Here is a 24,707-nt window from a genome sequence, read left to right on the forward strand (position 1 = left end):
CAAACGCCGGAGAAACCACATGCTACCAAAACCCAAGGAGAAGCTCAACCCCAACCAAGAGGAGGGGCTGCCCTCCCTCCCACGGTGTCCCTCAGCGTCATCCAAGTACCAAACGTTTCCACATTCCACCTGGTGACAATTTCATAGCCATAGGGGGTCCACAGCAGAGACAGCAAGGAAAGGCAGTCTTTGAGAATGTGCACAACAGTCAGAAACGGAGCTCCCGCTTCTGAAGTGTGTTTTAAGCTGGGCTGGCAAGATGGCTCAGTAGGTAAAGGGGCTCCTTACCACGCCCGAGAACCCGAGTTCAGTTCCCAAGTGGTGGAAAGAGACAGCCAGTTCCTGTAAGCTCTGTTTTTTATCTGCACACATGTGCTGTGGCAGACACACACACCCCTCCAAGTAAAATATGCGGCAAGTCTATAATTTTTTATTACAAATTATCCAGTTGTCGTAAGGTTTTAAGGCATGATTTCTTAATTGTGTAGCAAGCAAAGTTTCCTTGTGAGCGTCCCCCTGGCCGGCTCTGTAGTTCCCCGGGGCAGCACTTTGGGATCTGGAGATCTGCTTAGCCTTTTTGTTTCCCCACCTGAGATGGTAACATTGCACGACTCCACCAGGGAGGCCTTAAATCCGAACAATGATCTCTCTCTCTCATCTCTGGGGAAATCCTTGGCAAGCATTGGTTTTGAGGGTGACTGCAGGGACAGGGGTGTGCGCATCACAGAAGGACTGATGCTGCTGTGTGGTGAGCATGCCAGCTGATGCATGTTTACATTTTTCAGCCCGGTTCTGGTTGCCAGGGATCCCTGTGTGACAAGGCACAGTTTTTAAAGAGACTCTACAAATTCAGATTCTTATGTGGGGGAAAAAAAATCCTCAATTGGTAAAATTTGACAGATGAATTAGACCTGGGTCATGCATCAAGTAAAATGCACGTCTGTGCAGCCTCAGTCTGTTGTTCATTTAACTTTTCTTTGCCTCCACTCCCCTGTACAGCAGATGGGAGAGTTGCATAGCAGTCACCGAGCAAAGTCGGCTTGTATGTAATATTGTGCAGGGGGGCTCAGATACACACTCATCATTGTGTGTCAAGAATATAAGAACAAGCAAGTCAGGTTCCACCAGCCACGATGTGAGATACCTCTTCTTGACGTCTCTGCCCAGTTGTCCCTTTGCATGGTCTGTTAGCCTCCCTGAGCTAATCTTTGGGTGGAGGAGTAGGAGTAGGACCCGATAGGATAGGAAACGCCCCGGAGGGTGCGGCTTTTCTAGGGAGCACAGCATCCTCATGCCCTCTGCTGTTCAGCTGTCACGGGGCTGAAGACAAATATACACACTGCCAGTGTTAAGCCCTCGGATCGGATTCTGTCCAGCTCCGGGCACAGGGAGGGTGCGCAACAAAATGTTGACTCTGTGAACACAGTCAACATATAATGCTCTCGTGAGCTTAGACGCCAGCTGCCTCATCTGGAAGCCATGTTGTCCTGGGGGAAAACTTGGCCCAAGACTTTGGCGCGCAGAAAGTAGCAGGAATAAATGTACTGGTTTCTGTTCCAGCCTGATGCTCTGTCTGAGTACAACGTTGGAGCACTGGTGACAGCTCTTCATTTGCCTCGAAGCACTCAGAGTTGTCTCCTGTGAAGAACAGATGTCTGAGACTTGGGCACTGGCGGGAACTTGCAGCCTGTGCAGGAAGCCATATTGCTTTGGCCCTTTTATGTCTGAGAAGTGAGGAAAGGTGGGGTGGGAGGGGTGTGGTGGGAGGGAGAGAAGTAATCTGCCCTCTGGTAAGTAGTGGGAGGTGGGACATCTCTGAGAAGGCTTCTGCTCTCTGCCAAACAGCAGGAAATTTCATTGAGCGGGGAGGTCCTTCTGTATGCTGTGAATATATGTTTCTCTTACTGGTTGATGAGTAAAGCTGTTTCAGCCAATGGACAGGTAGAATGTAGCCAGACAGGAAGTTTAGGCGGGGCGGCCAGACTAGGAGAATGCTGGGAAGAGAAAAGCAGGGAGCCGCCAGAGAGACACAATGTAGCCACGGAAGGAGTAACATGCCAAGAGCATTACAGGTAAGCCACAGCCTCATGGCAAAACATAGTTTAATAGAAATGGGATAATAATTAAGAGAGAGCTGACCAGTAGGAAGCCTGAGCCATCGGCCAAACAGTTTACAGTTAATCTAAGTCCCTGTGTGTTTATTTGGGACTAAAGGGAAGCTGGACTAGGTGGACCAGAAGCTCCTGCTACATCGCATCAGTCTCTGTGGTGAGGAGTGGTGAGTGAGGAGTGCCCTATGTTCATTAAACCTAAAGCTCTTGGTGGAGGTTTCTGTCCTGCCAGCAGCTTCCAAATAAACAAATGGGGGCATACATTAATAACTAATGTTTGACCGATAGCTCAAGCTTGTTACTGACTAGCTCTTACAACTTAAATTAACCAATTTCTACTCGCCTGTGTATTGCCTATGTATTGTATGGGTCTTGGCTTTACCTGCCCCTCCATGCAACACGTCTGGCTCTCTGTGTCTCCTAGTGACTCCACAGACTCTGCCCTCTTCCCTCCCAGCATTCTCAGTTTGGCTCTCCTGCCTAGCCTTATCTTGTTCAGCTATTGGCCAGTCAGATGCTTTCTTAAGCCAGTCACAGCGACACACAGTCACACAGTGTAAACGAATAGTCCCCATGAGGCACTCCTGCCGCAGGGATAGTCAGCTTAAAGAACTGAGCCTAGAAAGGGTGGGGGCCTTGCTCCCCCTCAGGCCAAGCACTTTCCACATGGCTGGCCCCACGTCAAAGGACCTGAGTTTCAGGCCCAGCATTCTCAGTGGGAAGGGAAGTTGGCCCAAAGAATAGATTTCCCCCCAGATTCAGCCTCTCTTGTGAATAGTTGTCCAAATGCAGTGAGAATACATGAGCCCGACTGAAAAACAATCCCAGGGGACAATGTGCACTGTATCCTGTTTGCCCCGGTTTTCAACTCGATACGCAAACCTAACGGATCCAAAGGCCAGCCTTCACAGACATTCTGCCGAGGCTTGCCCCTGAGCCCTATTGCTAGCTGTGTAAGGTAAGCCACTGTTTTGTGTGGGCTACAAAACTGCGTGTTTGTATAGACGCCTAGGCTTAAGCAACAAAACACAGGCCTGAGTAAAATGGGAGTAATTAAAAAGAACGTACAATGTAGTTGAAAGCCGTTGAATCGAGTGTAAAGCCGCTCATGCGTGGTTTCATAAACTAGCACGGCCTGAAACTGATAGAGTGGGAATATAGGAATGCACACAGTAGGTAACTTGATAGTCTGTTGGGAAGAAAGGAATGCACACAGTAGGCAAGCCCATAGCGTCCAGTGGGAATAAAGGAATGCACTCAGTAGGTAAGCCCATAGCCTAGTGGGAATAAAGGACTGCACACAGTAGGTGCTGTTTACATCTCTCCAGGAGACCTCACCTTGGGCAGGCTGGGGCTTCCACACAAGCAGGTGATCACAGAGCAGCACTTAACAGCGGCCCTGTGCGGGGTGAGGCATCGGTGCTGAGGTGGCGTGGAGGGGCGCAGCGTCCAATCCCCGGGTAGAAGAGCTTTGTTGAAGGAAGTGGTACCCGAGCCAAGAAGCAGACACTGAGTGGGAAAGAGGCAGGCATGGGAAGGGGAGGCCCGCCCTGGAGGACAGGAAAGCACAGACAACAGGTCCCTATCCAAAGGGTGCACAAGACAAAGAGGGTTGGCGGCTGCACAAAAGGCCATGCGTCTGGGACTTGGGAGGGTCCCGGGTGACAGCGAAAGGAAGCAGCATCCAGGGGTCCTCCCCCATCCTGGTCATCAGTACCATCTGGTCATCGAGGTCATGGTGCCTTTTCCCGTACACGGTGGGGAGGGGTGAGAGGGGCATGGTTTAAGTGCTGTCATTGTTGCACATGGACGGGTGGGTGGAAGGCACTGGGCTGTAGACACATACTCTGCTTAGAGGGTTGTCGCGGTCCTCCGTGCTAGGGGGAGAATGGTGGTCTGAAAGAGGATGGTAGGGACCAGAGTAAAGTTCAGTGGGAGGCTTTGAGAGGGAGCGCCCATGAATCACAGAGAAGGAGAAGTGGGAGGTGGGCGGAGCTCCGGGGCTTCTGGTTTGCATGAGCGGGAAACTCCACCCCCACCCCTGCTCTGCGCGGGCGCATACACACACCACAGAAGCCTGGAAGAGAAAGGGTAGCTTTTGGAAAGTTTGGGGCGGGTCTCAGAAACAACAGGCTTGGAGGTATGGGCAGGCTGACTCATAAGGAGATTTAGTTGGCTTGTAGTTCTAGAGTTCAAGGGGGGTGGAGCCAGTACCTGCTTGGCCCTCGAGGGGTCCTCGTGGCCTTACAATGGCGGGGAGACATGCAAGGAAGAGATTGGTTTCGTGTGTCAAAACAGGGAGTCACTCTTGTCTCTCACACACACACACACACACACACACACACACACACACACACACGCGCGCGCGCGCGTCCATCTCAGCTCTGTCCTCCTGACTTTAGGCAGTGGGTTATTAAGGATGCTAAGATGTTAAGATCTTTCACTACTGGGCATGCACCTTCTAAATCCCCTTCATCCAAATGAGGACAGAACAAGGCCTGAGCATCCTTTCTGGAGCCCAGTCCTTGATCCCCTTCCTTGGCCCCTGTGTTAGGAGCCGCAAACACCGCTCATCGCATGGCTAGCCATGCCCTCTGTGTAGGCCTGTCGAATGTTGCCTATCAGGCTACTGCTGTGGCAGCAGTGTTGAGGGGCAGTGGATACCCCACGTGATGTACCTATACATGGTGCTGTTCTGTCAGGATGAGCACAGGGTAGGCATGACTGAGCCAGAGGGCCTCCTCCCCACCAACAGGTCACGGGTGGGTCCGCTCACCGTCTCAGCCACCTCAAAGCTCCTTATATGTCTGAGGGAACACACTGCCCTTTGGTGCTTAAAACTCAACCTCCCACCAAGCTCACAATCCCACCACAAGTCTCCAGGGAACCTAAGGGGTCCCTTGCCACCCACCAAGTGTGTTTATTGCCAGGGTGGGGTAACAGCCTCCTGTCTATCCCACCACTTGGTTGGGACATTAACGAAGCCCAGAAGCCCATCATCTCCTTGGCACTCAGAAGCAGCTCTGCTACATCCGCACAATAAACTTACAAACAGCAGAAATAACAATAAAAAGATATTTATTTTATGGAAGCAATGCCGGGGGGGGGGGGGGGGGCTCACGGTGAGGATGGGGCCTTTCCCCCCTCCCCAGCTCCTGAACTCTGTGTTTCAGAGCAGGGCACATACATACTTCCCAACTCAAACCACCCGCCTTGTGACTCCCTGGGCTGCCTTCCCCTCCCCAGGCCCCGTGGTCCTTACACATAGGAGAGAGGACCCAGACACATAGGAGAGAGGACCCAGGACCGTGAGGTCTACAAGGTTTGGCTTCCGTTCTAAAAAACTGAAAGTATCCCAGTATCAAGAGGAAGTTACTCTCTGTGTGTTTTTGTTTGATTCCTAAGCAACAATATAAGATTTACCTGACGGAGGCCACAGCGCTCCAGGGAGCCCAGGCTTGGTGGGCTGGGGACTGTGAGGTCAGAAAGAGTGGGTAGCGATGCCCGCAGGAAGTCCGTGTAGCAGGACCCACGGGGCGCTGCAGGGCGCGTGAGAAATAATAGCATTACACGTGCAGTTGAACCTTTGGTCCAGCAGCCCGAGGCCCTGCACGTGGAGACCGACCCAGTCATCCTCTGAAATCAGCGTCCTCAACCCATTTCCCAGACCGGAAGAGAGACTCTTCTCCAGGGTGGCGCTAATTAGAGACTTTGCCCTCCTACTCTGCCAACTTCCTGCGGGGAGTCAATGGTGCCAGACCCAAAACCTCAGGCTGGAGCAGAAACAAAGTCAGCCCTATCCTCCTTAACCAGGGCGCCAGACAGATCCCCAGTCTCTCAGTGTGCAGGGGTGTTCGGAGCAAGACCTCCGAGGAGCAGCTTCCCATCTGCTCTCTGCCGACATTTAATAGGGCATGGGGTACCTACGGTGCAAAGTTTATCCCGGGCTCTGGTTGGATGGTCTCTTCTCACAGATGCGCACTAGGCTTTGAGATGTTTGTGAGCCTGGCCAGCTGCGGCTCTCCCAGACTGAAGAGGCTCCGGTGGTTTCCGTGTGCCCGTGACTTCCTTTGGCGTGAAGGGGGAGGGGGCCTGTGAGTGGAGAGGGCCATCTTCAACCATGGGCTGGTACTAGCACACTTGGATGCTGGCCCCCATGGGGCTTTGCTTGTGCAGGGAGACAAGTCACTTGAGAGGGCTGGGTGGCTGAAGCTGACTGCTTCCGTGCTGGAACGCTGGACGCCTGCATGTTCGCAGGCAGGAAAACCCACTCTGCTCTTTTGCCTGAGGAGGGGATAAAACACGGGTTTGTCATTTTACAGCGCTGGGGGGGAAGGTGAGGGACACTTGAGTCAAGGCTCCAACGAGGTTCAAAGAGAGGGACTGTATCCTGAGCCAAATATGAGAGGCCGGAGCCTGAGAATGGGGATTCAAGCTACCCAAATGGGGCTGATTACAGAAGACTGGTGTAGTCAAAGAACCACAAAATTAATAAATAGACTCACCTACCACAAAATTGGTGGGGGGGGCAGCATGCAGGTTACTGCGAAGGGGTGGATCTTGGCCTTGGGCGACATTTCATATGGCGACGTCTTTGCTTTGGGGCTGCTGGAAGCCAGTGTTTTGCTGAGTTGATGCATTCCTAGGTTTTCTCTGACCCTGGAAAGAAGATAAGCTAGGCCGAAGTCGGTAGTAAGTGGCTGCTGAGGGCCCAAGACAGCCAGGTAGGCTGGTTCTAGTTCTGCAACCTTCTAACTGGTCGCATTCTTGAAGCTCCTGCTCCACCGGCCTGCGGGATCTCTAACACAGGTGTGTGGCTTTTCCAGGGAACCTGGGTTCACAGCAGCAAAACACAGAAACTAAAGCCATGGTGAAACAGGACTCGCAGGCAGTATTATCTACCTCCTCTTTTCCTAAGAAAGTCGTCAAGCGGCCACCTAATACACCGAGAAACTAAATAGTTTCCTACCCTAGACGCTTTCAGCTTGTGAACAATTTGATGGGGGCCCAGGGAAAGGCACAGGGCAGCACTGAGCGATGGCGATTACAAACAACCCAGGAAGGGCTGTCGGGAGGAGACGGAAGGACTGACACATGGGCGAAGTGTTCAGAGAGAGGAAGGTGACAGGTGGGGAAGGAGACAGGTGGCAGAGCGGAAACCACAACAACACAAATTCACCCCGAAGCTGTGACTCAGACAGCTTTGCACCCTGCACGGGAGGCTCTGCTTGGAAATGAGAGAGGGAGAGGGAGAGACAGCTAGTCTGCCGTGGTGTGTGGCTGTGAGTCTCTCTCTGTGCATTTTACCTGTTCCCCCCCCACCCCTTCCAGTCCCTCCTCTTTTTAGAGTCCTGAGCAGCTCAGCTCAGCACTACACCACAGCAATCTGTTTAGAAAACCTGTCCGTGTGTCCTGTAATGTTGGGACACCACCCCGAGTCTGGTAGAATTTGCCTGATCATAAGACGCAGACGTGCTAAGGGCATGCATATCCCCAGAAGCTGATTAGTGATTCTTTGACCAGGATCCAGTTCCCACGATAACCAGCCCGCTCCGGGGACACCACAAGAGTCATTGTCATTGCAACCCACTCTCCTCTTAGAAGAGACTGTGCCAATATGGATTAAACCTCCCAACACATAAGCCTTAGTCAGGAAATGGATTCAAACGGCAGCAGCAGCAAATGCTGGATCCAGCACCAGGGATGATGAGAGAGTTATGAAATAAACAGGGGGCTGGGTGTGGTGGGAGGGACTTGCAACAAGATTCTGGGCTTCGTTGCAGGTGTGACGCCGTGTGCAGCCTCCTGCATGAAAGTAATTTGCAGAATAGAAATACGTGGGATGCACATATGGACAACCAGGACACTGGACCGGGGACAGTTTGTTCCTAGGACAAGGGTTGAGGTGCAAACAGTTTGCTTGGAAAGTACTTGAAAGACAGAAAAGGAAGGGTTCAATGTCAAGCATACTCCCTCAGCAAAGCCTGAAGCTCCATTCTGTAAACCCCAAAGGTGACACATAACACTAACTTCTGAGGCTCCAAGCATCCTCCCCTGGCTGAGGGATTCCAGGAACCTTGGATTTCATGGTAGCTTGTCTTATACTGTGGATGGACAATGGTTACTCTGGACACCAGAGAATGCTTTTAGGTGTTCTGCTGGTGGGCATAAATCCATGTTTCCAAAGAGGATGCAAGACAGGACAGGAGGTATAAGGACAGGGGAAGGGTGCTGACATCCCTGCTCCAGATTCCCATGATCTCTAACCTCTAACTCACCACTGTAGGGAAAAGGGGCCAGTCAAAGAAACACACCCTGAGCAGAGCCAAAGAAACACACTTTGGCCCTGCAACTAGAACCAAAGAAATGTACCCTGACCCTAAAACCAGTGCCAAAGGAACACACTTTGTCCCTGGAATCTGAGTGAGTGAAAGAAATGCATCCTGGCCCTAAAATTGGAGCCAAAAGGCTAAAAAGGACCAGAGAAAGAAACACTTTGGCCCTGAAACCAGAGCCAAATCTGACCTTAATCCTGTGTAAAAAAGTAACCAATCCCAGAGCAGAGCTCTAGCCAATCTGAGCTCAGCACTGAAATCGGACCAATCCCTACTCTGGAAAAACTTCCCCGCCCCCAAGAATCCCTATATAAACCCTGTGTATGTTCATCTTGGCTGGTCTAGCTGCCTTCCAATAAACCCCTTTGGATGAGCTTTGGGTGAAGATCTTCTTTTGCAGCGGCAACAGAGCAGAGGCGACCCTGGGCAGAGCAGAGCAGAGCGAGCAGGGCTGTAACACTTGCCCGGGACACCTTCCTCGGCAGAGACTCTGCTCCCTGCTCCCTGCTCTCCAGGAGCAGAGCTTAACTGTAGCAACTTCTGCCGAGAAACCTCCTGCCCAGCAAAACTGCTACACTAGGCGAACATCCCCAGCTGGAAGACCCTGTCCTGCTGGAGCAGAGCTTGTTAAGAGAAGCTTTTTCTTTTGCTAGCCGCTTTGGTTTATCCCCTGCCAGTCGCCTGGCCTCTACCGCGCCAGCCTGGTTCTAGATCCACATGAGTCCCAAATAAACACACAGGAGGCTATATTAATTATGAAGCTGTTGGCCTTGCTTGTCTCTTACTGGCTAGCTCTGCCTTAAGTAATTACCCCATAATTGTTAATCTAAGTATGTCTCTTACCGGAGAATAGTTCCAGGCTTCCTACCCCCAATGGCGTTACATGTTGACTCTCTTGTGTTTCCCCTTCCCAGAATCCTCCTCGACTCCTAGTCCCTCCTATCTAGGTTTTCTATTGGCCAGACAGTACTTTATTGACAAATGCACAGGCAAATAACAGGACTTCCCCAACAAGAGCTGATACTCCGGAGAAGCCTTTCTCTGAGGCAAGGCTGTAAGCTGCCAAGCTTACTGCAACCTGTGGTGGTCCTTGGCTCCTGAGCTCCAGGATACCTTTTCACCTGAGCTGTGTAACACTCAGTATCCTTGGCTCCCGAGTGCCAGAATACCTTTCCACCTGAGCTGTAACACTCAGTATTCTGTGACTCCTGAGTGCCAGAACACCTGACCCACTCCTGTTCCATCCTGTCCCGACCCATCCCAAAATGCTTACAACCACTGCACGTAACTCTTTTGTGATGACTGAAAGGTGTTCTGGGAGCAGTGTTGGTGGAGGGGACAAATGACTTAGATGAATTAGTAGCTCGGTGATCGATGGGGCTGATAAAAGTCTTCCTTATGAGGTGTTTTGAGCAAAAGTATTCTCTCTTTCTCTCTCTCTCTCTCTCTCTCTCTCTCTCTCTCTCTCTCTCTCTCTCTCTCTCTCTCTCTCTCTCTCTCTGTAGACCAGAAGTAAACATCAGGTTTCTTCCTTTGTTATTTTCTACCTTTGTCCTTGAGACAGAAGTCTCTCACTGAACGTGACACTCTCTGATTGACTGGACTGGCTGCTGGCCAGCAAGCTTCAAGCATTTTTTATTTTTGTCTTCACCTTTAAAACTCAGGGAATTATACACGTGTGATACCACACCCAGCTTTTCATGTGAGTGCTGGGCATCCAAACCCAGGCCCTTGTGCTTAGACGACAAGCTCTTAACCCACCAAGCCCCTCCCCGGCTCTGAAAGGTATTCCTGTACAAACTTCTTATGAAACTTTCAAGAGTTATGTGGAAATCACTTAGATCTGTCCACAGGTGGGCTGAAGAGAAGGAAGGTTCCTTTCTGAGGCAGCCCTTCTCTGCAACCCACCGACTCCTGGGTCATTATACCTTTCCAGACCATGTATCTTACATTGTTACATCTATTCTCACGGTGATGGGTGTCCCACCCAGATGAACTTCCTATCACTAAGCCACAGCTTCTCTCTCTCCGAGCATTCGTTTGTAAAGCTAGTCCTTGTCATGTGGATCCATGTTGAAGTGTGTACTCAACATTCCAGGACACGCAGAAAGCATGTCTAATAAATGCTTGGGAAAAAAAGTGAACCTATGGATGGGCTAAGACCCACCCCTGATGGAAACCTAGTCTTTGAAATGTTTCCCATTGCCCATGATGATGTGTCATGATCGAGGTCACATAGAGCAGGAGCAGCGAGTGTAGTATCTGCCACTTGAGTCCATCAGACTTGGTGACAAGCCCGTGGTGGCAATGGCAGCTGTGACTACCTTGCTCATCATCAAATTCCAAGTGCTAAGGGCCAACCTGAAGACACAGGTTGGGACTGTGGTTGAGGGCATGGCTTTGGGAACTGCTTCAAGGCCCCGTCTGTGCTCTTGACTTGCTGTGTTGTGAAGACTGGATGAGAACTGTCTTAAAGCAGCCAAGAGTCTAGCAAACACAAGCCCCCTGTTTTGATGGGTGCTGGGGCACTCCTCAACACCAGCAGGACGCGTGTTTTCTAAAACAACGCACAGATACACAGCCATGGAGGAAAACGCTGTGTTTTAAATTTTTAAAAAGTCCCACTTTAAGGCCTACAGAATGTGGGGTGCTTGAAACCTAATTCTAGGGCAGATGGATTTCCACCACCTCAATTAATTTGGAAGAAAAAAAAAACAAAAAGGAGTTTCAGCAATGAAAAGTTGGGGCAGAGGCTGGGGAATTAGATTCCTGTCCTAAATCTCTAGCTAACTCCCATTCAGTTAAAAGATAAACCAAAACGCAAAGTTAGGAAAACACATTCAGTATTCTGCTTAAAAAGTGGCATTGTTACCAAAGACCATTGACATAATCACATTACTGAAATACTGTACCATGAAACCAAACTTTTCCTTAGACAAATTAAAAAAAAAAAAATGACAGAGAAGTAACCCTGCAGCCCGGATGAATGCTAAGAGTAGGACAGGGCCAGTCTGGCAAAGATACAGTAATGCATTTAAAAGCTGTTTGTAGAGGGAAAAAATAATAATATTAACAGTCACCCTGTAACCCTAACTTCATTTACTATTGGGGTGATTTGGGCTGGGTCGGGGAAGCTGATTTGAGTTTGGGTGACTTAGCTTTGCACACAGTGTGTTTCCCTCTTAACATTCTGATCTGTAGACACGTAAGTGCTGACATGTGCAAGGTGGATTAAGCTCCATCCATTTTCCTCCTTCTGGGACTTAACACCGGGAAACATTGTACAAGGGCGATTTCTTCAGACACACGCCCGTGAAAGACGGCTGGAGACCTGCGTTATTAACATAGTATAAAAGGAGAAATTTAGTTCTGCTACCTGCACACCTTCCCTGTTTCAACTGGACTCCAGTGTGCCCCTGTGTAATGGACTTGTTGCTAGGTAACAGCCACGGGGGACCCCAGAAAGCCTTTGCTGGAGGCTGCATACATTTTCCACTAAAGCCCTTGTCTCTGCAACCCGGAGACTGCGTTTCCATTACTTACTGCTTCTGTCCTTCTTCCTTGCGTTTGTTTTTGTTTACAGATCCCAATTTAACAAACATATGAGCCCCTGCATCTCAGGCCATCTGCACAAGAAACCCCATTCCAGAGGCACTGGCTTATGACAACTGGTAATTAAATAAAGAGCATTTGGCCTCCCGTTTGTCTCCACTGCGTATAAAGAAAAAGGCATTAGAAGTCTTATTAAACCGCACCACATAGTAGGGTGCTGGTTTAAATACAGATTGAGGTAGGGAAATGACTCAATGGGTAAAGTGCCCACTGTGTAAGCCTGAGGACAAGAGTTCAATCCCCAGCATCCAAGAAAAAGCCAGAGGTATCACAGTTCACATCTGGAAACTGAGCACTGGGAAGGCAGAGACTATGGATACCACGGACTTGTTGGCAGCCAATCGCTCCGAAATGGTAAGGGCTAGGTTCAATGGGAGACTCTGTCTTTAAGCATAAGTCAGGGAGTGATGTAGAAAATCTGGACAGGCTTAGTTATGAGTATGTGCACCTGAATATATGCCCGCACTCACGCCCACACTCAAAGGAATATACAACATACTTACTCACAGTAAACAAGCAAAGAAATGCAGGCTTAAATGTGAAAACATTGTTCCAAATCCCAATTGCTTGGGGGACAAGTGGGAGGATTTGAGAATACCCTCGTTACTAGAAGAGTGACAATATCAGTGGAGAAGCTGCTCCCCGGTCGGGTCTACTCGGGCCCTTGCTTTTTTTGAAGCTGGTGTGACAAGCACAATATGTCGTTGCATACAGATGTTACCTTAAAATGGTTCAGGAAAAAAAAGACACAATAAACATTAATAGTTATTAGACCATAATGCTGTGGGACAGGGTGGCCATTGTCCTGTTCTGTATACTTCTGCGTTTGAAACTGTGCATTAGAAAAAAAAAAAAACAGAAACAAAACATAAAGTGATGGAGGAAGCTCTTATAACACGGAAGGAAGGTTGGTTTATTCTGCTCCTCTGAAAAGCAAGAACAGAGAGGCGGTGACATTGCAGTGTGAGGAGGAGATGGAGACAGCCAAGGGAGTAAAGATATGTGGGATTGAGGGATCCTGTGGAGGGAAAAGACCCCTGCGAAAGCCCAGTTGTTGAGTGGATGAGGTGCGGTGACATGACTTGTGGCATAAAATTTGAAATCGTTTGTGACTATAAGTCACCCTTCCTATGAGATATGACCATTCAGTAAAGTATGCTACCCTCGAAATGATGTTTGGGAATGGGAAACGAACCCTATGTAACTTTCCATGCAGTAGAAAGAGTCAAGAGGCATAGAATGACCAAAAGTAGGCAATTCTAGCCTACTTGGGCATTCACAGACTCCTTTGCAAGGTGTTGAATTTCATCCTAGAATGGAGTGGATCTTATTCTCCAGGGCTCAGCTTGCACTGGGGCAATAAATTTTAATCTTCCCTCACACTTGATAATGGAAATGAAGTGTAATGTCATCCCTCTTGCAAAAGAAGTAGGACAGACATTAATTTACCACTTAATTGGTTAGATCATAACATAAGTGGCTTTATTTCTACCCAATAAATATTTATTGAGAATATATGGTATCCAGGTGTATTTATGTGAGCCAAAGTCTTGTTTGTAGTGGGGGGCGGGGTGGGGGTGAAAGTGGCATGGCATCCTGCAAGGATGGGATTCAGGTAACAAAGTTGGCTGATAGATTGGAGTGAGAGCCAAGAGAAGTGTGACTTCGTGGGTTTGCGGCCGAGCAAAGGAAACTGTGGTAGGAGGAGGCTCTGGGGGAAGAGAAACAGCTGAGTGTGGTTTGTGCTGCTTGCACACCTAGTGAAGATGCTCAGAGCACAGACAGGTGTATGAGTTACACGCTTATAGAAACTTGGGATAGAAAAAAAATAAGCTTGGTGTGTGTGCATGCCTGCGCGTGTCTCTGTGTGTGTGTGTGCACATGCATTTGCTTCAAGAGGACTCCATTGACTTTAGCAGCTCTGTCAAAATGTACTCGACTGTCAGGAGGGAAATGTGTGTTGTACCCAGAGTTCCCTGGTAAGGCGAGGCATGCCACATAGGAAGTACGAAGGTGGTTTGAGAGAGAATGGTGCCCCCCCAGGCTCACGTATTTGAATGCTTGGTCCTAGTGGGTGGAACTGTTTGGGAAGGATTAGGAGGCGTGGCCTTATTGGAAGAGGTGTGTCACTGGGGGTGAGGTTTCAGAAGCTAGGCCATGCCCAGTTAGCTCTCTCCTTGTCTCCAACTGGTCGATCAAGATGTGAACCCCAGCTGCTTTGCCCCCAGTGCCATGTCTGCCTGCCTCCTGCTGTGCTCCCTGGTGTGGCGGCCATGGACTTTACCTTCTGAAACCATAAGCCCCAAGTAACAGGTTTTAAAGGTGCCTTGGTCCCAGTGTCATATCAGAGAGAGAGAGAGAGAGAAATAACGGAGACAAGTACCATGATGATATAAGGGGCTGGGATCAAGGACAAAGCCTCCTCCATGGTTTCTAGAAGAAAGCCATTAAGGCACACTGGCGTGGCATTTCCGGGAGGAGGGGAGACAATGGATGTGCCACCTGGCCCTGGGCTCATCACAGCAGGTTGATGAGGAGGTGCAGACCAGGGACTGGCCACTCAACGTGCTGAGGACAGAGGTACACACCGTCTCTAGAAACGGGCTAGCCCTCGAGGGCTAACGGTCCCTCCAGGGTCAGCCAGGTGCCACATGCTGCAGCATCAGAACACAGAAAACAAACAAACACTAAGGACATGACAGCTGAGGCCATGATGGCAGATGTAGTACCCTGAACACTCCCCGTGACGACGAGAAGGACCCACCCGAGAAAGCGGATGCCATGAAACGAGAAATGGTCATCACAGAGTCTCAATGGAGGACGTGGAAACCACCCCACCCCACCCAAGCCAGGTAAACAGTTTGTGGGAGCAGAAGTTGCCTAAGGCAACGTGGGTCACTGGTCAACTCTGCCAAGTCAGCCTTGGTAAAGTAGGGGGATAAAAGGTCGTTTTAGTCAGATTTGAGACAGCATGACGGGGGTGGGGTGGAGGGGTGGTGGGCTGGGCTTTGGCATGGAGAGCTTCAGCTGTTCTTTGGGGAGGGTGCTTGGCTACAAAGGGAGCACCAAAGTGAATCTGAAGACAGAAGATGGCGAAGAGAAATGGCCCCCGGCCTCTTCTTCCTCCCCCTGCTCCCCATCCCCTCTCTCATCCTCCTCTTCCTCCTTCTCTTTGATCACATTGAGAGCCTGCTTGGCAAGTGCCACAAGAAACTTCAAATGGAGTATCAGGAACAAACAGGGACGATGTCTGAAGGACGGCATCCCCGGGGTCCACAACGTAAATATAAAATAAGCAGGAGGTGGGGCGGCTAGGGAGGTGATCAAGTCAGGGGTACCTGCCCTCATGCATGGGGGTCAGTCCTTATAAGAGACCGGGGATGAACTAGTCCCTGCCACAGTGAGTTCATGGTAAGAGGGTGTCGCCGAGGAACCAGAGACCCGTCCTCCGTAATGGAAGAACCATCTTCTGGGGCTGTGATGTTCCCTGTCCCAGCTTCCAGCGCTCTAAGAAGACGATGCCTGCTGCCCGTACGTTATCCACCACGGTCGGTCGGGCATTGTGTTAGCCCCTGGAGCAGGCTAAGACAAGGCAGTGCAAGGCAAGCACTGGTCATCGTGGTGGGCCTTGGTGGCAGCACAGATGGACGTGTGGACATCCTCCCATTTCCCAGGCTGATGGTGTTTCCCCTGGTGCCGGCTCCTTCATCGTGAGGTGGACTTAGTGCTCCACACTGGATGGAAGGCAGAGATCAGATTTATGCCGATCGAAAGAGAAACCCCCATCTCCTTTTAAAAAAATATCGGCATGCCATTGTAAAAGAAAGTAATGGTGGGAGAGAGGTGTTCGTGTATGAATACGATCCCATAAACCAGGGGGGTGTAATCCTGCTCCAGCCACGTGGGAACAAATGCACATGAAAGGGAAGTAAGCCAAGGCGGTAGCAGTAAACATTTTAATGCCTCTGCCAATAAGCAGAAAGTTAGTTACTTCCCAGAGAGTCTGAAAGGTAAAAGAAGGGGCAGGAGAGAGGGGAAAGAAAGGAAAGCCACACAGAGAGACTGCGGATTCAGCATTCGGCTTCGCCAGGAAAAGCTTAATCACCTCTGAGGGAGCCCCAGGAAAGAGGTTTAGAGGGTTGTGCCCATCATTCCCCTTTACCAGCTTCAACTCTCCAAGGGCCCCGGAGACATCTTTATTATGTTTTTTTCTTGCTTGTCCATAACGTAGTCTTCTGGTGGGCGGGCCGGCTCGCCTTCATGAGGAGGAAGGGTTTGAGCATGAAATAAATACTGAAGCGCACTCCTACTGGAATATCCGTGGCACTGAGTTCCCCTGGCCTGCCTGTGTCCCCTCAGTGTAACCACAGGCTTGTCTATCCCACAGCACTGGCCTTGGAGTGTTGGTGGCACATACCCTAGGCACCATGACCCACACCTCTGCCAGGCAAACCACAGCCATCATCTGGAGGGCTATCCCTGGCAGCGTACTCCACATCAACAACTCTAGGCCAGTGGTGGCCACCCCACCACACCCTATTTCATGAAATGGCCCTAACAAGACCAAGACCACATACTCATCCGGTGTGCTTATTCATTTCCCTTGGGTGGGCGAGCATCTGGCATCGAGATTCAACCTGACTCGCCTTGACCTTAAAAATCGTTTCGCCAGCAGCCAATGCCCTCGCCACCATTCTCAAGCTCAGGTTTCTCACCTGTGGCTTGCAGAGACAAACGGCAATTGGCCCTCCCCCTGGAGACGATCCAGCAGCCAGAAGGTTTTTATTTGTGAGTGAGCCCCTTGGGTCGTCTTTTTATGCCAGTCACAACTCCTTCCCTCAGCCAGCCTTCTCCGTTTCGAGAATGTGTCATAGTTAGAAGAAAGCCGGCTCCTGCAGCTGGGGTTCTCTGAGGCACTCCCTGATTTGAAGGCACGGGCTGACTCTGTTGTTTGTTCTTTCTTCCCACAGAAACCGGATGCGAGCAGTTAGAGCCAGCGTTCGGGGAAGGGACTGATTAGTGTGTGCTATAGGGATAACAGGAGCCGCTCTCCAATTCTCCTTGCCCTAGGTGTGGGTTACAGGTTCATTTTTATTCAGGTGTAGAAATTCTTGATTTATGTCACTAATAAGTATGGCCTCTGTGTTGCAGCCGGCGTGAGCTGCTCAGAATACACGATGCGCCGGGTTGTTAAATGGATACCCATGTGTTGTAGATAGAGACAACCGTGCAAATCAAGTAAGCAACACATGGCCTGGCCCCAGGGTGCACAGCGCAGCCACTGTGGTCAGTGCGTCATAGCTTGGTCCAGAGTACCCAGCGTCTCCTCTTCAGTCTGCTCTTGGTGTCCCTAAGAACAGGTGATCTGTGCTCTTTCAACTTCAGCAGGAGTCTTGCTTAAGATTCAAACTGAACAGCATGAGCCCAGAGGCGGCCATCCTTTCCTCCCAGGTATAGAAAAGGTCAGCAGGCCATAAAAAACAGGGCAGTGGCATTTTGCCTTGCCAGTAAACTTGTGGTGGTGGCCACACCCTTTGGGCGTGGTTTCAGGACCCGTTTGTAAGGTAGAGGAGGGGCCTGGCTAGCTCAGTCGGTACATCATGAGACTCTTAATCTCAAGGTCGTGGGTTTGAGCTCTAAGTTGTGTGCCAGTTGAAGGCGGAGTTTAAATGAGTCCGCCAGACGCAAGAAAATGATGAATAGGTATTTATTAAGGAAAGGACTTACACAGATAGGAGTAAATAACCTCAGGTCTTCCTCCTCCGGAAGATTCAGTCTCTGCCCCTTCCAATCCAATGCTCTCACTGCAACCCAAGAGAGCAAGCCAGCCCCTCCTCTTCCTTATAAGGGGGTCACATCTGCACCTGAAACCACACCCAAAGGGTGTGGCCACCACCACGAGTTCACTGGTAGGGCAAGATGCCACTGCAAAGAAGAGTTCATTTTAGGTCCCAGTTTTGTAGGTTATCATCCACGGTCCAGGTGCCCCGTTGTGTGGAGCTGTGGGGAGGTCAGCCCTCTTGCTGGCTACTTGTATGTCACTGTGACGTAGGCTCATAGAGTCATTTGTGAGATGGGAACCCCAATTGAGAAAATTCCCCCATAGGATCAGGTTGTAGGCAAGCCTGTAGGGTGTTTTCTTAAAGAGTGATTGATAGGGGAGGACCAAGTTCATTGTGGGTGGGACTTCCCAAGGCTGCTGGTCCTGAGTTCTGGAGGAAAGCAGGCTGGGCAAGCCATGGGGAGCAAGCCAGTAAGCAGCGGTCCTCCATGGCCTCTGCATCAGCTCCTGCTTCCAGGATCCCTGCCCTGACTCCCTTCAGTGATGGACAGTGACGTGTGAGCCAATCGAACCCGTTCCTCCTGGAGCTTGCTTCTGGTCATGGTGTTTCACCACAGCATCAGCAACCCCGACTAAGACATCCCTTACAGGTCTCACCACTTGGACACTGTCATGCTTCATAGAGGAGCCGTGGGGGGACGCTTTTTACAAGACGCTCACTGTAGGGAACCCCAACCTCACTAACGGAAACATCACTGTGTTTTCTGCTTTCTGGGTAACTTGAAGGCTCCCAGCCCCCAAGGAGCAAACCTGGGCCATCAGGTGGATGTGCTGACCTCTGTGGAGGGAGGGGCTCAACGAGGCATCTTCCCAGCAGCTGAGGGTCTTCTTAAGGGGCAGGAACGACATTCTCTCACCGGCCTTTCGTAGCTTACTTGCGTTCAGCCATCCAGGTTTTGAAGAAGTGTTGTGTGACTCCCATAATTGGGTAATTGGTTTGCATTTAAGAAAGCACTCACCGTAGTCCTCACACGTGAAGGTGGTGAATGGAAAGTCATACGCAGTACTGATGAGGTCCCCTTGCCTGCACATCTGTCACGGGTGCTCGGGCCCCGGGAAGCACACTGTGGTCCGAGGAGCGTGGTAACTGGACTCTGCACAACGGATGGGATGGACGCTGCTTGCTCCTGCGAGGGGCTCTGCAGGAAGTCTAGCCTTCAGTGATTATTACCTGCAGGGATGAATGCACCATGGCTTCTGTGGAACGAGTTATAATTCTTGTATCGGTAACGTTCTTTTTTCCTCCCAGAAGACGGCACGTTGAAACAGAGCCTAGAGGTCACTGTTTCCTGGGCAGCACGAGGAGGTTCCGCATCTCTCTTCAAGTTTTCAATCCTGACATTAAACCAGACGAGATGATAAAACCGTGGCACCCCACCTGAGCTGTCGGCTGAGACGGGGAAGCCCGACTAGGGGCGAGTCTGGCACCTGAGACTTCTGGAAATGGAATGGACCGCCGAAGGCAGGTCTCACATTGCTGTTTCATTCGCTCTTTAGCAGAAGAATGCGTTACAGGACATGGTGTGTTAATTGTTTTCCTAGGAAGAGGCAGTCTGGATATAATTTTCAGTCCCTGCACATGTAGCCGGGTCAGTACCCCAGAGCTGACTGTTTCAGCAAATGTTCTAACTTCTAAGGAAATAGTGCCACATTCACAAACTATGCTAACAAAAATTATACAGGCCACACTTCGGTTAATTACCGCCGGAATGATTCTGGAGGTATCGGCATATTCCGCACTCTGGTAAGAAAAATTCATCACCACTCATTCCTGTGGATGGGATCAGATTACAGTAGAGGGTTCCACCATTAGAAGGAGTGGATCGAGAGACAGATGAGGAGAGCCGGAATGCGACACACAAAATTCTTGGAGAATCTAAAGGATCCACTCCCAGGCTCCTTTCAGCACCAAAGCAGCGGCCTTGAGCATCCTTGTACAGCACCTTTATGAAGTCACACAGCGAGTCAAGCTAACTACCACAGCACAAAAGGGGGACCAGGAAATTAAGTTCTTGGAACAGTTTAGCACGGGGGCCAACAAGATGGCTTGTGGGTGAAGAAGGCTCTTGCTGCAAGCCTGACCACTCCAGGTGGAAAATGCTTGCTGGAAGGAGACAACTGACTTCCACAAGTTACCTTCTGGCCTCCGTGTAAGCAGAGTCGCACATACAACGCCCCCCCCCCCACTCACACAGCAAATGAACAGACACAGCAGAACTTTGAAGTGGGTGTATTCCACACAGCCTTTGGGCTGACTTTTGTTTGTTTGTTTGCTTTTAATGAGTAACTCGTATCCCCAGGCCCTGGAGGTGGGGTATGGACCTATTACAGGGAAAGATTAGAACAGGCACCATACTTTTTACTCCCGACACTAGAGAGACTGAAGTGTTACATGCCAGGATTTAAGTTTGCTTCTTAGAGCATTTTAAAAACAGCAGGGTGTTTTTCATTTGTTAATGCCAATAAGACATTAAAGGACATTACAGGGAAATGTTTAGAACATGGAAAGTTATTTGGCATACTATAAAAATTTCCCAAATGGTAGTAAAATGTGAATACCATAAACCCTTTTAGTAAATGTATTCATGCTGCCACACAAAAGTAAAGTTATGAATCTCTCCTAAAAATAATATTGAGGGCTGACTATTAGGGAGGACTAGAATTTTTATTTTATTTTCACATTCCCGCACTCATCTTATTATTTTGAATTAATTTCCAGTACATTGGCAATTGCAAACTACCTCAGAAAGGTCCTATGTCCCCTTCATCCATCTCCTATGGTGGGAGATCAATAGTAATATAATCAGACAGCAATACTTAACCCAGAAAGTTAGTTTTGCTGTAACCATAGATGTTACCATGACATCATACACACAGTTCCATGAAATTTTATCATGTGAGCAAATGCCACCACTGTAATGACCTCACTGACATTTCTTTTCATTTCCGAGTAATATTCCATAATGTGTCTGTGCCAGTTTGTGGGGTTATTGCTTGCTTAGGGAGCATTCAGCTTATTCCAAGATTTGGGCTCTTGGAAATGAAGCTGCTATGAACATTTTATCTACATATTTTTATGTGGATGTCCATTTTCATTTCTCTGGGATAAATTGTTTAGGGGTATGATGGCTGGTACAGACTGTTTTGAAATAATCTGCTGAATGATTTTCCACTGTGACCACACTGTGGTGTATCCCTACCTGCCATGCCCAAAAGAACCAATTTCAGTACTTGGTTCTGTCACCAATTCCTGCCAGCGAGTCCTTTAAGTATCCTATTATGTTTTTAACTCTGGTGGTTACTGACTTGAGTTTACTTCCCGGTGGTTATTTTTCTCCTGGTAAACTGTCTGACGATATCTTGTGCCCATTTCCTAACTAGACTGCATAAAATTTTTACCGTTATCCTTTACAAGCTCCTTACGACACAGTCTGAAGATGATTCCTGGCATATAGCTTGCTTTGTTGCTTACCTTTGACAAGGTGTTTAGTGGTAAAAGTTTTTCTTTTGATAAAATCCAATGGATGAATGGATGAATACTGCCTTTGTTGTTTATGATGACGTGTCTAACATTGCCCAAAACATCTCTCTCTCTCTCTCTCTCTCTCTCTCTCTCTCTCTCTCTCTCTCTCTCTCTCTCTCTCTCTGTGTGTGTGTGTGTGTGTGTAAGGTGTAGTACCTACTCCATACCACATATGATGCCACACATGTGTAGTCAGAGGAAAACTGTCTGGAGCTGGTTATCAATACACCATGTGTGTCATGGGGATTAAACTTGGGCCATAAGACTTGGTGGCAGGAACCTTTACCCACTGAGCTGTTCTTTCGGAGTCTGTGGAGCTTCTGAAAATAAACATAAACAAATAATATAAAATAGGGAAACAAATATAAATACATAGATAGAGCAAATATATAATGTACAGTATGTATAAGAAATAGGGCATAGTTATGATACCCTCAATAGTTTGATTCCTCTGTTTTTTCCTATGGTTCTGGTGATCAAACCCAGGGCCTTCACGAACTATGCCCCCTATTCTTCTTTTGTATTTTTCATTTAAGAATTGCACACACACACACACACACAACTCTGAATAATGTTTCAAAATATGCACACTGTGAATGATTAAAACAAGCATGTTTATTACTTCACACTCTGATCCTTTTTCATGGTGACAAAACTTAAATTCTACTTTCAGTAGTATTTCAAGGACCACGAATATGTTGTGCAGACCACTCACTTATAAAGTGCTTGCCTTACAAGCATGAGGACCTGAGTTTGAGACCTGGAACTGGTGTAACAAAGCCAGATGTGGTGTCTTAGAATCCCTGTAGGGGAGGTGGGTGAGGATGTTCGTGGGGCTTAACAGCCAGCCACCCTAGTCGATGGCTGACTTCCAGATCCCAGAGAGAGATCCAGTCTCAAAAACTAAGGTGGATGGTTCCCAAGGAGCAACATTTGAGATAGATTGCCGGCCTCTATGCAAACACACACACACACACACACACACACACACACACACACACACCTCTGTGGATGAACAACCATATATGGGGATTTACCCAATCCATATAGAAGTTAGATCACATGCTATTTGTCTGTCTAGGACCGAATTACTTTACATAATGTTTTTTTAAGGATTTTCAATTTTATCACAAATGGTACAATTTCCTTCATTTTAAAAAATGTATTTATTCTCTGATAATTTCATTTTTTTCCTGCAACTCTCCAATTATAGCTGTCCATATGTGCACGGTGACAGGGTCACCCACTGGAACAAGGAGGGCCTACAAGAGTCTGTATCTCTGCAGAAAAACAGTAAAAACACCCAACTCCCCCCTCCCCCAGCACCCTTCACTGCCGATGGCTCTCGGCTAGGGGTGGAATTTCATTCGGCCCTCTCCCGTCCATGCTGGGATGGTGACTGGATTGATCTTGTGCGGGTCTTGTGCAGACAACCCCAGCTACTGTGGGCTCATGGGTGCAGTGGTCCTGTCACATCCAGAGGACTCTCTCTCTCTCACTGTCCAGTCTTCCCTGGCCTCTGGCTCTTGTGGTTTTTCTACTCCTGAGCCTTGTGGGAAGGAACCGGTAAAGATGTCCCACTTGGAGCCGAGCCCTCTGTAGACACTCACACGCTTTCACTAGCTGTGCCGTCTTTGTGTTTTAATTGTTATCCAATGAGATAGAAGTGTCTGTGCTGAGGGGTAGGAGCTACCACGATCTGTGGTTATAAGGATAAACAATTAGGAGATAGCTGACACTGCCTTCACTTAACAAAACAGTGACAGTTAGTTCTCTTCTGTGGCATATGACCTCCCTAATGGCGGGCTGTTAGTCAGGTTTACAGAAACACGTGCGTGCGAGTTCCTTCCCACGGAATAGGAATTGAATCCACTCAGAAAGCTGTTGTTTACCCTGTAACAGGCATTGCTGCTATCGCACCAAGGGACTTATCCCAACCACAGCTTTCACCCACTTACTTACTGAGGGCAGGATAAAACTGACTCCGTGTTGTGCTACTTGTGAGCAATGTTTCCGTAACAACAACAACAAAGACTCACATATCTCTCTGTGTGTGCATTCCAACATATAATTGCTGGATAGTAAAATTTATTTTCAGGTTTTAGCGAGCCTCTAAATGGTTTTCCACCATAGCTGTGCTGACCCCACATTCCCACTGGGAATGTGCAGGCGGTCTCTTTTCCGCTACACCCCAGTCTGTCCCTGATGCTGCTTAAAAGCTGCCTTCTTCTAGCATGGCGGCTTTGATTCGCGGTTTTGTGATGATTAGCACTGTTGAGGCTTTCCTCCCCGCCTACCCCCATCGAGCTTGTAGCTCTTCTGAGACGCACAGACTCAATGTTTAAAAACTGTCTATTTTAAAAATCAAATTGCTCTTCCTGTCCATTTTAAGATGTGTTCTTACTTTTAAAATTGTGTGTGTGTGTGTGTGTGTGTGTGTGTGTGTGTGTGTAACTTGTCTAGGAATTTGTCCGTTATCTACACATCAGTGAACGCTCTTTTTACAATGCAACGCGGGGCTGCAGAGATGGCCCAAGTAACTGGCTAACAGCACAGGCTGCCCTTCCGGAGGACCCACACTGAGTCCCCAGAATTCATGCTGGGCAGTTTCACCACTGTCTGTAACTGCAGCTTCAGGAGCAAAGCCCTCCCTGGCCTCCTGTGGCACCTGGATGTTTGCACACAGACCCCGCATACATACTCATAATTAGAAGTATGGAGAAATAGTCTTCCTGAGCTACGTGCCCCGGACTGGTTATCTAATACTAAATGGTCAGGCCTAAAAAGCAAGCAAGTACAAGTAACACTAGATGGACTCAGAAGGTTGCATTTAAATATATGTATTCATTTATTAAATATATGTATTCATGTATAATAAATAATATATAGTATTGATATATATAATAAATGAATATATATAACAATCATAAATAAATTTATGAATTTGAGAAGGAATTTCTTTGTATACCCATGGGGGGGCATGAGAAGGGTTGGAAAGAGGAGATGAAGGGAGAAGTTATGTCACTGTATTTTAATTAAAAATACAAGAAGTCTTAGGGCTGGAGAGATGGCTCAGTGGTTAAGAGCACTCACTGCTCTTAAAGAGGACCCAACTTTGGTCCTTGGAACCCACACGGCTGCTCATAGCTATGAGTTCCAGGAGCTCTAACAACCTCTTCCAGCCTCCTCAGGTGCCAGGAACAAACGTGGTTCCCAGACACACCTGCACACAGAACACCCACACACATAAAATAAAAGTAGGTGCAGTTTAAAAGATTTTATAA

Source organism: Mesocricetus auratus, unplaced genomic scaffold, assembly GCF_017639785.1.
Source record: "Mesocricetus auratus isolate SY011 unplaced genomic scaffold, BCM_Maur_2.0 Super-Scaffold_100010, whole genome shotgun sequence".
Taxonomy (NCBI): Eukaryota; Metazoa; Chordata; class Mammalia; order Rodentia; family Cricetidae; genus Mesocricetus; species Mesocricetus auratus.